The sequence below is a fragment of the Pelobates fuscus genome, chromosome 6, assembly GCF_036172605.1.
Source record: "Pelobates fuscus isolate aPelFus1 chromosome 6, aPelFus1.pri, whole genome shotgun sequence".
NCBI classification, from domain to species: Eukaryota; Metazoa; Chordata; class Amphibia; order Anura; family Pelobatidae; genus Pelobates; species Pelobates fuscus.
Genome location: NC_086322.1, coordinates 114,884,549 through 114,898,876, shown reverse-complemented (window position 1 = coordinate 114,898,876; position 14,328 = coordinate 114,884,549). Strand labels below are relative to the sequence as shown.

Genomic DNA, 14,328 nt, shown 5'->3' with positions numbered 1-14,328 from the left:
AGCTAGCCTAAAAAAATGAACACTGTTGTTATCATCACATCATGCTCCTTTAGGAAATAACTTTGCTTGCCAAAAAATATGTAGATTGAAAAAAAGCCATACATATTACAAAAACCTATTTTCTGGTGCAAATTTCCATAGTGTGCATAGTAAATGAGACAGATGATGCTTTGTTTGAGAGGTCATAAACATTAAAGCAAGGGCTATATTGCTCCTCTGTCTGGTGTGGAGGTTATTAGCCTTTTAATACAGCTTTCCATTCAAACCACATAAGCAAGCAAGTGTACGAGCCTCTCAGACATGTCTGTGTTGTGTGTGAAGTCACCATGCACTGTGCATGTCAGCAAATGTGGAGGTATCATTTAAGTAGTGTGCTTTAGAATGCAGAATTACAGCAAACAACAACATTGTAAATACAGCACGGAGATAGCACTCCTATGTCTTCTTATTGTAGAATAAAACATGACTTTTTTTAGGTCAATGTTTCTGTTTAACATAGAAAGCTGTCTTTGTCCTGATTAAAGTCCTTATGTTAAACTGAAATGTTGCCCTGAATTTTTAAGTATTATTCTGCAAGAATAAGCCCTAAGAGCTCTATTCTATTTTGCTACCTGTGTATACTTATTTATACACATATTACATATACACACAAACACACACACACACACACATACTGCTACAAGTACAAAAGTTCCAATTGGAGCTCTAGTGGCATTCTTAACATATGTCCACATTGGGGAAGGCTAACATTTTATCTAAACAAATCTACATTCACCTCCAAGTGTAAAATTTAGAAAGAACAACTTTCAACAATTCATTTCTATTTCCATATTCAAATTCATTTTATAAATGTGTGCACATTTTTTATTCAGCCATCAAATCAGTATGAATTTTGGACAATATGCCGAATTAAGCCCCCTGACCTTACTTTCAAAACCAACAGACATTTAAACATACAGTGGTATTAAGTGAGAATTCATTTGGAGTTCAAAATATTTCAAATTTAAGGGTAAAATAACAAAACTGGATACATTCTCCGCTGTTCTTCCAATTTGGCTACTTTTACCTAAAATGTGAAATTTACTTCACTTCAAAGACTTACCTCAGTGAATGATGTTATATTGTTGGGATTTTTTATAATTTTTCATCCTCATTTTTTGTAAAAGTTTTCATTCTGCCTAATAGTACGTGTAGTAGTATCTTCTGTATGATATCAGTAAAGCTTGTTTAAAAAGTAGGTGTTATTTCACATGAGACAAGTTAACAGTGCTATGGGAGTTACTAGTAATGCAGCTAAACACAGGTTAGCTTATTTGTCATTTTATATCTACAACAAACTGTGTTCTTATCTTTTAATATCATGGAGCTCACTCCTTTGTTAGTCTTTTCTCTGTAGTTAGCCAGAACCATGCCAAAGGCATGTGGAATTTTTTTTTTTTTTTTTAAATCTTACTCCTAACTAGATGGTGGTTAGTCTGGAGTTGTTGCACGTAGTGGACATTTTATGAAAGTGTTGCTAAGAAAAATTGTGGAGCAAAGTTCTGTATTGCTATCTCTATTGAAATTGGTTGGATCAGTGTGATAATACCTTTCATTTCCATGGTGATTATATTCTATTAGTGACAATGTTTGACGATCTGTTCTATTAACAGCATGTAAAAAAAATCTCTTAACGTGTTTAAGTCAACTGGACAATCGGTGACTTCTTACTAATGACACTATGGTATATATTTATGGCGCTTGATTTAATTTTTTTTTCTATTGGTGTCTCTAAAGTGAATGCTTTGCAAGATGTATTTATTAAGTGAACATTGTAAGAGATGACCCTGATAATATAGTAAATGTTTCAAACAAACTATTGTAAAGGTGGATATACTAAAGAGTACTTAGTAAAGTTGGCTGTCATTTTTCTGAAATAAATATACATATAAAAGATCGGCAAACAAGTACGAATAACATATTTTTAAATGCAATTTGTATATGATGGAATAAAGGAAATAAAAGGTTATTTAAAAAGTATTTTTTTTTGTACACAAATATCAATCCTCTTAAAATGTTAAATTGATCTAAATATTTATAACACATAAATTAATAGGAGTCTGTTGTCAAAGTATCAAAATATTAGAAAAGTTAGAATTCAATACAGATGCATAATTTATAGAAAAGAGAAACACCAGGAGGTTAACAGTGCTTTTAAGTATATTTTGGAACCACCTTGCAGATCAATAGTTTAAATAAAAAAATATATTTTTTTCTTTCTTTAACTCAATCAGTACAAGAGCTGCAGCCCCCTCTCTCAGCAAGACAAAGGATTAAATATCCTATTCCCTATTACCTCTTACTTTATTCTGGGCTACAAGCTTGTCAGGTTTGTCCTCCGAGTGTTTCATTACACAGTGCAGTTTAGTTTAATTGAACGGCAGTGTGGAAGAATGACAAGGTTGTAAATATGATCATATATTTGTCTTTTAGTTTGGAAGTTAACAGTTTCTTTGTGTGGTCCAGGGGTTAATTGAAATGCCCTGTTGTTGCAGTGCAGTAAAACCTACACATATCTTTTTGATTTTTCAAGGACCTACGGAGGCAGCTGTTCTCTTGATAGCTTGTAGTGGTTGTGTTTTTGGCACCTTGGCTGAGCAGAAAAGCTGTTTAGTAATATAACCTTTCTGATTTTTAATGACCATTTAGAAAGTGGAGAGGTCAAGTTCTCACTTGTCCAACTAGTCAATTAACTCTCACGTAAACCTGGCCAACTTTACATTTTTTTTTTTATTGTCTGAGCTTCATTTTACTGTCTTGGATATTTGCTAAAGCAAAAATTCAAAGCAAATTCAAAGTGAATTTAAATTTCAAGACCAGAGTAGCTGAACTGAAAGCATGTGTGGCTTAGACAATTTGTCCAGTTTGCTATTTTGCCCTTAAATTTCCAAATCACTTTGAATTCATTTTGAATTCCCACTTTAGTAAATAACTATGTCTGTGTTTTACTCCCAATCTGAAAGGTCCAATCAATGGGACTTCACCAGGGATAAAAGCACCAAAAGAATGACTAAATGACCACCCGCGATGTATTTTACAAGTGCTTGCAGTCTGTAGGATTCAGTTAAAGAATCTCTTTTTGAAATGTGCCTGAAATGCTTGTTGGCAAAATATGCCCCTAGATGTGCTTCCCTTTGTTTGTGCAGGTTCTTATAAATATTCACAATAAGGCTTTTTTTTTTTTACTAACAAGAGAATTGTTGAGAATTTAAACTGAAATTAAAATGAATTTAAAAATGTAGGTAAAAATAGATCAATTGTTCATGCTGGACTATACATTTCTTAAACCACATGAGCTGCACTTTCATTAAGAAAATGAACTATACTGGTGCGTTAATCACCTTACATATGTGCAAAGGGAATACCTCAATCCACACAGATAATAAGAGAAAAATGCAACATCATCTGTACATCTTGTTTATAACATTGTGACTGGAGCACTGGATCACAGCACTAATGCATTTCATTTTATTCTGGGGGGGGGAGGGGGGGGAAACATGAAAGAAACTAATGTGCCAGATAATAGTTGCGTCACAGTTCTATTGGCTTCATTTTAAATCTGGGTTCTCTTTGTTTAGTGTCTTTAGCAGAGATGAAACCTGTAAATGCCACTCCCAGGATAAGAGATGCACCTGATGCAATGTGCTTTAGAGTAACTATATGTAGTTATTCCATCTCTGGGTCTATTTTCCATTTCAACAGTGCAAAGGGATGCAGATAATTATAAGCAAACAATGCTGAATAAAAAGATTAGTCCTTCGAATCTGTGTATATTTTTAGATTCAATCCCCACCCTCCAAAAAAAAAAGAATAATAATGAAATATACCTTAATTCTAGCACAGAGACACGTGCCTCACATTCCTCACTGCAGCTGACCAGCACACTTTGAAGTCGTTAGGCTAAATGACTTTTAACCAATACAATTCTTCTCTTAGAGAAGCATTTAATGCTACATTGATCGTGCCTTCTCTGTGGGCATTAGCAAACTGCAAGCTGAATGAAAGTTCTTCTCTTTTAGGACACGCAAACATGTGGTCACTTTCAGCATTCTCATATGGTGTGCAAAGGCACAGACAATCATGTAATTTATCATACATCAAAGCAAATTGAAAGTAGAAGAGTTTTACATGGCTGTCCGGTTGACAGCAAATATAAACATTGTCAGAACAGGGACATCATCTATGCACCTACTATATTAGGATGGTACCATACTAAGGATTTGAACCTATACAGTGTCATTTAAATGAAAATAACTATACACTTTCTACATATATATATATATATAGTTTTGCAAAACTAATTAGGGTGATTTATAAAAGAACAGTGTATTTTTGGGATCCACCAAATTTACAGAATCATATAATATGGGATACATTAAGCAATAAAACAAATCAAAACTGCAGTGGCCAATGCAATAGTCAATACAGTTGACAAAACCTGTGTATGTGCCTATCGTTGTTAACATTATAGCAAGTGTATGAAAATAACCTAACCCTACTTTCTACACCTTATGTTAATTTATGAATGCATGATTTTATTGGAATACGGTCAGTTTTGAATGTAATACTAGTTTACTAATATACAGAGAACTAAATAAATATATCATATAATATGTAAATAAAGGAAAAATTATTAAAAAGTTTGATCATATATCTATCTATCTTTCTATCCTCTCCATGTAAAAAATAGATTTGTCTATTATTTTCGTCAGTGTACTTGGTCAGTTAATGTTTTAGTTGTGTATAGCTTAATTCTACTTTGAGCTTTTATAAATTTTCTTAATTGTAAGGTCTATTCATGAGTAATTAAAAAATCTAAGTTATGTAGAAACCTGGTTTTGCAAACACTGATTAATTCCAGGCACTGCATGATGCTTTCTTAAATTGCTGAAATATTGTTTAAAAAAAGAACTTTTGTTTCTGGGAAAAAAATATCACAGCTAATACATAAAATTCTGATCTCAAGACAACCTTAGAATCATTGAAAGGAATGATCACACTGCACAAGCATATCCCAGACAGACTTTGATTTGACAATTCTAATAAAGGAAATAGTGTGAAGCATGCGTATCCTATATTACTTTCTGTAAGCCAAAAAATGTCCACTTGAGCTTTACCTAATGTATTGTGTTCATTGTAGTGGACCATAGAGAATAAACTTTTAACAACTGACAGAACAGAAACCTTTTTACAGAATTGCTTTTATTAAGTTGCTTAGACATATCAACCTGATATGTGGCCGTAGTTAGCAACTAGTCTTGAATTCATGCCAAAAGTCCAGAATTTCTGCATATCTAAGGTCTGTTCCAATAAGGATACAGACAAAACATGGACTGTAAGTGTGCATTGTACATCACTTTTATATGATTATTTTACCTGTAAGTGACTTTAATCTTCATTGAACCAAATGTTTTTATTTTTAAATGGTATATTGTATTTTTGAAAAGGCGTGGTTTTCAATTATTTTTACACAAATATTAACATGAATAGAAAATGATGAGCTGATGCTTTCAGAGAATGATTGTGATCCTGCATCAGTGGTTCTTTACTCTAGACACCTGTCTTCTCCAGTTGAAGGCCATGGAAGGCAGATGTGACACAGGTTCCCCTAGAATTCAAATAAGATTTGAAACCATGCTAAAATGATTTGACATCTTACAGCAGGCGGTAGTTGTTATGATGCTTGGTGATTGATGATTGTATTCCTTTAAGCATTTGGGATTTGAGATGCTCAGATCTATACTCATAATTTGGTACAGTCTTACCTTGAGATTTACACTCATCACCTGCCTAATATTGTGTAGGTCCCCCTCATGCTGTCAAAATAGCTCTGATGCATCAAAGCATGGACTCCACAAAACCTCTCAATGTGCTCTCTGGTGTCGGCACCAAAACATTAGCATCAGATCCTTTAAGTCTTGCAAGTTGCATGGATTGGATTTGTTGTTCCAGCACATTATTACTATCATTGTTATTATTATTATTATAAGCATTTATATTTTTGTCTTTGTCATGTTCCTAAAACGGTTCCTGAACAATTTTTGCAGTGTGGCAAAGTAAGTTATCCTGCTGGAAATGGTCACTGTCAACAGGGAACTACATTTCCATGAAGAGGTGTACGTGGTCTACAACAATCTCTCGGTAGTTGGCACATGTCAAAGTAACATCCACATGAATACCATGTCCTCTAGTTTCCCAGCAGAACATTGCCTGGAGCAAAACACTGCCTCCACCAGCTTGCCTTCTTTTCACAGTGTATCTTACTGACAACTCTTTCCCAGGAAAATAGTGCACATGCAATACACCTGATCTTAAAGAAAATGTGATTTATCAGATGATGCAACCTACCTTCAATGCAACATGATCCAGATTTGATGCTCAAGTCTCCATTGAATGTGCTTTCGGCGATAAACTGGGGTCATCATGGGCACGCTGACTGTTCTGTGGCTATACAGTCTTAAACGCAGCAAACTGTGATGCACTGTGTGTTATGACACATTTCTATCTTGGCCAGTAGCTCTTCTGTTTGATTAGACCAGACTGGTTAGCCTTAACTCCCCACATACATCAATGTGCCGTGGGCACCCATGCACTTGACACTTGATCACCGGTTGTCCTTCCTTGCACTACTTTTGATAAGTACTAACCACTGTCTACCCGTAACACCACACAAGACTTGCCATTTTGGAGATGATGTGACCCAGTCATCTAGCCATCTCTATTTGACCCTTGTCAGTCACTCAGATCTATTTACTTGCCCATTTTTTCCTGCTTCTAACACTTAAAATTCAAGAACTAACTGCTCACTTGCTGCATTATGTCCCACCCCTTGACAGGTGCCATTGTAAAGGTATAATCAATGTTGTTCACTTCACCTGTCAGTGATTTTAATGTTTTGTGTAATCAGTTTATATAAGAATATTTATCAATGTTTGATGTTGACAATGCATCTTTTGTAGTTTTATGTTAGGACCTCAATTTAAATTTTTTTTATTTATTGCATAATGACCCAGCAATGTTTCAACATCATAGTGATCTTTATTATGCTTGTCTTCGTATATTTTTTTTACACTGGAGACTTAAGGGTGGAAGTCTCTTTCTGACAGCTATGAAAATATGTGACTATCATTTGCTGTATTCATTATGTTATATTTGTGTTTTAAATGGACCGTAGAAAGGCATAAATTGCAATTAAAAGTAAAAAAAAATATTTTATAATTTTAGGGACCCAAGCTTGGCTTTGCTTTTATATCATACAGATGTTTAAAGTAGTCCTTTGTTCTTGTTTGGCAAACTTGTCAGGAAGGGATTATGCATTGGGAGTGGAACTCAAAGAACTTGATGGTTGCCTCAACTGTTGGCTGATTTGTAGAATGATCCTTAGATACACAATACACACACACACAACACACAAAATAAATATATATATATATATATATATATATATATATATATATATGCTAGCTAATGGTAATGTCACTGCCTAAAATGTTACCTTGGGCAAGACACCTAATGAAATATATCAGCCAACCTCAAATCCTCATAGTGATAAGCTTGTTTGAGAAAGGCTTTATTTACTTCTAATTATCCCCATCCTATAACTGTAATGCTGTGGATGTTGGTGCAATAACCATGATAATAATAATACATAAAAGGGTGAAATATTATTTATGTACGAAAATATATATATTTTTTGTGTTAGAGAACATTTTTTTTTCTTAGTTGTGAGGGCAACAGAACCAAAATCTTATTGTTTAACTAACAGTGTCTATGTGCTAAAAATACATATCAGTACCAATATTTAACTTAATACTTTCTAAAGTACTTATGCTTAAGGTTATAAAAATATAATATCATTCTAAATAATTTAGAAGAGGGTAAAATTAGGCATTTTCCAGAATCTTTAAAATAATTCATGTATTTGTGATCCTCCAGTAGATAAGGAAGCCAATGGTAAATATTAATTCTCATCAAATTATCAAAACATTTCTTCCATAATTTTCGTGAGAATCATGGAACCTAGAGTTTTACCAAAATGTGGAATAAAAACAAAAGACTAATTGCTTCATATATGTCTGACAATAAATTGTTGCAATTTATGGATTATTCATATATGGACTTGTAAATAAACCAGACAAAAAAACAAACACATTTTACTAGATAAAATAATAGGGATTTAGTTACAGTATATGATCATACATTGTATAAGCCTTAAATGAACACTATTTAGAAAGGGTTCATTGGATTGTAACATGTTTATGCAATGCATGATCACACTAACAAAATCCCTGTTATTTTTATCCAAACAAGCAATGTGTTTTTTTTTTTATTTTTAAAACGGCGTGCTCGCAAATGTTTTTTTTATTTTTTATTAAGTGCACTGAATTTTAACTGTTGCATGTTTAGCATGAATATTTAGGAAAGCCTTTCTGTTCTACATTTTATTAGGCAAAAATATTACATCTTTTGAATTAAACAGATGTTGTACTTGCAGTGTGATTGTGCTCCTAATCAATCTGACAATTGTTTGAGTTAATTAATTAATTTAGCTGTTTCTGGTGCCTCCACATGTAAATGTGATAAAATAACCTTTGTTTGAAGTGTTTATTAACACGGGAAGGGAAAACTGGAGAACTAGCCTTTCCCTTGAAATGTCCGAAATTATTGTGTCCTGGGATAAGAACAAAGGATCCCTAGGGATAATTAGCTCAATCTAATTTACATTCCTTAGTCAGAGCTCTGTTCTCCCATCCCAGTTAATATTCTCATTGATGTAAATAATTGTAAATACATTTTCTGTGTGTGCTGTGGTCTTTATGAAAAGCTTGGAGATTAGAAAATAAGGGTGTTATTCCCCAAGTTTCCCGCAAAAAGCATGCGTCTTGTCTGTTTCTGAGGTTTTGGTTGGAATGCATACAAGTTTAAGGCATACAAAGAAAACCATATTCATTAAAGTATATTACCAGTAAACAAACCAGTTAGTATGCTGTTTAACAGTTGGAACATAAAACCACAGTATATTGTGAGTTGCCGGTGAGTTGGCGCTTAGATGAGCAGTAAGTGGTGCAGGTTAGGCAAAGAAACTCATGGACAATAGCAAGCCTGAACTGTTGCATCTTTGGTGCCAGAGATTCTAGGGCCATATTGTCATTGGAGATATTCTAATTAAAGTGGCTATGTAGGAACCCATTAAATGACCAAGTGCCAAAAGCCAATGTTAATAAAGAAGCATACCTCATTTATTCTACCTGTGTTACCATATTATTATTTTCACTATATCAATGTTTTCTTTATATCTATAGTTCACCAACGTAATTTTCTGTATGTGAAGTTTTTGTTAGTTTTAGTGAATGAATTTCACCAATATTTGGTGTACATAATAGCTATTAACAATTTGGATGAATTTGTTGGCAAACTTTCCTATAATATTCTATAGGTTTTTGCCCCCCCCCCCAAAAAAAAAAATACCTTGTCTTATTACCATAGATGTGCAGATTGGGTGTGCAAGTTGTTCCTATGAATACCATAATGCAGGGCCAAACTGCCCTTTTTGCCCCCAGCCTTGGTAAATCTGGGTTTAGATCTAGCTTATTATGTTTTTTTAAGAAAACCTCTATACACACCTAGTCATCATTAGAGCAAAAAAAAATATTTTGTACTTGTTTGGTAAATTTTTTTATTTTTTTTTACGTTTTTTAACCCTTCAGGACGGAGTCAATTGTACACGTTCTGATCAAAACAAAATGTAAACAAAAACTAGAAGTTGTGCTTTATATCTGTTCAACCGTAATTAACCCACACTTATATATAATTTTATTCAGGAGAAACGTGGCTTTAATTTCTCATGAACTATTCATATCTGAAACATAATCTATTATGAATAAAATAAAAAACACTGTGAGAAATTAAGATTTAAAAACAATTTGTAGTTCCGCCTGACATTTTAGCTGTAAATGTCATAATACTGTTGGCTTTTACTGCAATAAAATGCACATATTTGTATTCAGCAACATCTCACGAGTACAACAATACCCCCCTTTAACAGGTTTTATGGTGTTTTGGAAAGTTACAGGGCCAAATATAGCACATTCCATTTTTCCGTTTTTTTTCACATTGCAATTTGCCAGATTAGTAATGTTATCTTTGAGACCGTGTGGTAGCCCAGGAATGAGAATTACCCCTATGATGGCATACCATTTGTAAAAGTAGACAACCCAAGGTATTGCAAGTTGGGTATGTCCAGTCTTTTTTAGTAGCCACTTAGTCACAAACACTGGCCAAATTTAGCATTCATATATGTTTTTGTGTGAAAAAAGCAAAAAACAAATATTTGGCCAGCGTTTGTGACTAAGTGGCTACTAAAAAAGACTGTACATACCCCACTTGCAATACCTTGGGTTCCCTACTTTTGCAAATGGTATGCCATCATGGGGATAATTCTCATTCTTGGGCTACCATATGGTCTCAAATGCAACATTACCAAACCGGCAAATTTCAACGTGAAAAAATTAAATGCAAGCCTTATATTTGACTCTCTAACTTTCCAAAACACCATAAAACCTATACATGGGGGGTACTGTCATACTTGGGAGACTTCACTGAACACAAACATTAGTGTTTCAAAACAGTAAAACATATTACAACAATAATATTGTCAGTAAAAGTGCCATTCATGTGTAAAAAATGCAAAAAATGTAACTTTTACTAAAAATATAATGGTTGTAACACAATTTACCATTTTGAAACACTAATATTTGTCACCCGAGTAAAACAGTACCCCCCATGTACATGTTTTATGGTGTCTTGGAAAGTTACAGGGTTAAATATAGTGCTTGCGAATTACATTCTCTGCACTTTCTGCCTGGGTTGTAAGGCATGTCAATAAATTTTTTATTAATAAAATCACATAATTATGCTAAAAGAGAGAGAGAGAAAGAGTCATTCTAAGTGTATTTTGTTACCAATAACATATATATATATATATATATATATATATATATATATATATTAATGTCAAAATACAGTTAGAATGAAATATGTATACATAATTTTTTTTTTTTTTTAAATATTTTATTTATTCATTATTGTAATTAAATGTATATATATATATATATATATATATATATATATATATATATATATATGTATTATATATAAGATATATATATATAATATATATATATATATAAAAAAAATATACATACACACACACACACACATTTATTTAATTTTAAACATGTTTAACTTTTTTTGTAATACTTCCCACCAGCAGGTGGACTGTCTGACAGCCCAGACAGTCCCCCTGCAGGCAGATCCACAGCCAGCTATAGCGGGCCTGATTTGCCGTGGGAGTGCTGCCTGGGCTGTCAGGCAGTCCTCCCGAGGAGGATTGCGGTGGAGGTAAGTCCACTGGAGCTCCTGGGGTAGAAAGCCGTTACGGCGTTCTATGCCGCTGCAACGGCTTTAAAGCCCATTATAATGGAGATGGCGCAGAACACTGTAACAGCTTTAAGGGGTTAAGCAAAGTTTTCTAATGTAATGTGCTGCACAGATTGATGTTAGCACTATTTTACCGAGCACCTTAAATTAAAAATTCACTTTAAATTCACCTTGAATTAACACTTGTGAATAGCTCTGTTAAGTAATTCACCTACGGTAAATGTTAAACTAATTTCAGCAACTTTACAGAGTAAGATGTGTTTGAGACATCGGGATTAAAGAGTTATCACAGAGTAGGCCCTAAAATAAATGAGAGAGATTTCAGTCAAAGACTTTATGAGAACAGAATGACTCTAAGCAATCCATTTTAATGTCTAATGATAAAGCAGTCTAAGCAAGTGTCCCTTTTTATGTTTCCCACATTAGTGCCAAAATATATATATATATATATATATATAAAAAAAAATCATTGCAATTAAACATTAGATTTTAAAAAGAGGATATTTTAGTATAACATTGTTATAGACTGTTGTTTCTGCAATTAGCAAAAACAAAATAAAAAAGCTTAAAGATGCTGTATTGTTTTATATTGCCATTAACATGCCTGCAAGTTGTTATTGTCTCTTCAAGGTCACAGAAAAAATGAGTTTGTAGCAGCGACATACATTTCAGGAGAAACAAAAGAGAATATAAATTCTCTAGTTGGTTTAACAGTCTATTTGAAAAGAAATGCTATTCTTTTTTTTTTTTTATTGTAAAAAAAATGAAAATAAAAGAGGAAAAACACATTATGTTCGAATGGCTTTTATTTTATACCATAACATCCGAGACATAATACTTGATAAAAGGTGGATTAGATGTAAAAAAAAAAAAGATAACTTTGGTGCATTTTTAAATGCGCATGTTTTGCTAAACTGTCGTGATGGAGCCCATTTATTCACACATTTGGATCAAGTGTATTATTATCTTGGGTATGTACTGCAGTTCCACATTTACTCTTGCAGACTTGCAGAACATTTTTACTTAAAAGCAAAAAGCATTTTAACCTGAGCAGTGGAGAATGGTAAAATATGACAATTTAGATAGATTTTTTTTATAAGCTTAGTACTTTTCATTCTTTTTTTTTTTAAGCTAATTAACCTAAGAAGCATGGTCAGATATTCAATAAACATGGACTTACTTTTACTGATAATGTCAAATTTTCTTTCTTTTTTTTTTACTTGACTTGAGTCCCTGACTCTAAATACCATTTTCTCTGAGAAAAACGTGAACTCAATGTTTGTGTGCTTTTGTCATGATCAGGACCAGCTGTAGATTGTGGAAGAATCTACTAGTAAGGTTATTCTAAAGCCACGTGCTTTTATTATACTACTTTCAAATAATTGATTTGGCTATTTGTTCTTACCTTAATAATTTCTTTATGTGAATATATATATATATATATATATATATATATATATATATATATTTAATTAATACAATCTTTTAATTGTATTAGTCTCAGAATAACAGTGGGTATACCAAAACACTTGAATGTCAAGCTCAAGTCAGTGTATATATATACTATTTTTTTATAGTGTTTGTGTGTGTATATATATATATATATATATATATATATATATATATATAATTTGTACATATTATATATTATTTGTACATATGTTATTATTCTCAGTTGATCCTTTCAGTACGAGTCTGTGACCCTGAGGTGAGAAAGTTTGAACAGATCTCACTCATCTGAACTTTCTAAGAGTAAAAACCTAGAACATTTAAGATAGTGAACATTTAAGCAGATTTGTGTGTTCAGAAAGCTTGAGTCAAATATGTGAGATAATACAGTCAGGAGTCTTAAAGTAAAAGCCTACAGGCCATTTCAAGAGTCAAAAACCTCTATATGTCTTAAACTGTTTTTAATCAGTTGACCCTTATTTAATGCATTTCAGGAGGCTGGATGGCTACAGGGAAGTGTTTGTCTCTATGTTTCAATTACTCCCATTACTAAAATTCTGGAATCACAGACTGACCTTGAGTGATGTTGCTCACTGTCTCGAACAGCTGCTGCCCATTCTCAGTATTCTCTTGCGCCCCATTTTTTGCTCAGCATGGGGAGTGCTTATATATGGATATGGAAGTGCTTAGCTGTGTGTAATGAAGGGTGCAGTTGACTGTATATTTATTAGGAAATGTATAGCTCTGTTAGTGTACTGCATAGCTCTGGGTGTATGAAAGCGTGTGTGTGTGTGTGTGTGTGCATAGCTGTATGTGTATGGTAAGACAAATCTGTGTATGCACTTTTATCTTTAATTTTAAATCTGTGCATGCAAGCATTTGTGAGTAAGGATCTGTGTCTGCATGAAACCCCTGCTGTTATCATGGGTGAACACAAATGACCAGTGGCGAGGTTTAGGGTATACACTCAGTAGTCACTTTGTTATTCAAAAATATTGTCAATTAACAAAATGGCACATCGTGTGTTATATGTGAGATATATGCCAGTAATATTATTTGCTTTACTGGTCTATACAGGTTACATATTTAAGTACAATAGAGGACCTTTTGTGTAAGGTGAAATTAAAGTTTGTCAGCCTTGATAATCATCACAGAGATATCTGCACAAACTTCACTACGATATAAAATCTATATAGATACATAGATTGTGACGGCAGATGAGAACCATTCGACCCATCCGGTCTACCCAATTTTCTAAATACTTTCATTAGTCTCTTTCATCTATGATAGCCTATCCCACGCATGCTTAAACTCCCTCACTGTGTTAACCTTTACCACTTTAGCTGGAAGGCTATTCCATGCATCCACTACCCTCTCAGTAAAGTAATACTTCCTGATATT

General features: G+C 33.3%; 1 protein-coding gene across 1 annotated transcript in view; it reads left to right on the top strand.

The window, feature by feature from the left end:
* Positions 1 to 14,328, top strand: part of GALNTL6 (polypeptide N-acetylgalactosaminyltransferase like 6) — a 1,377,865-nt gene that overhangs the window by 524,485 nt on the left and 839,052 nt on the right. The gene's annotated exons all lie outside the window — the stretch shown is intronic.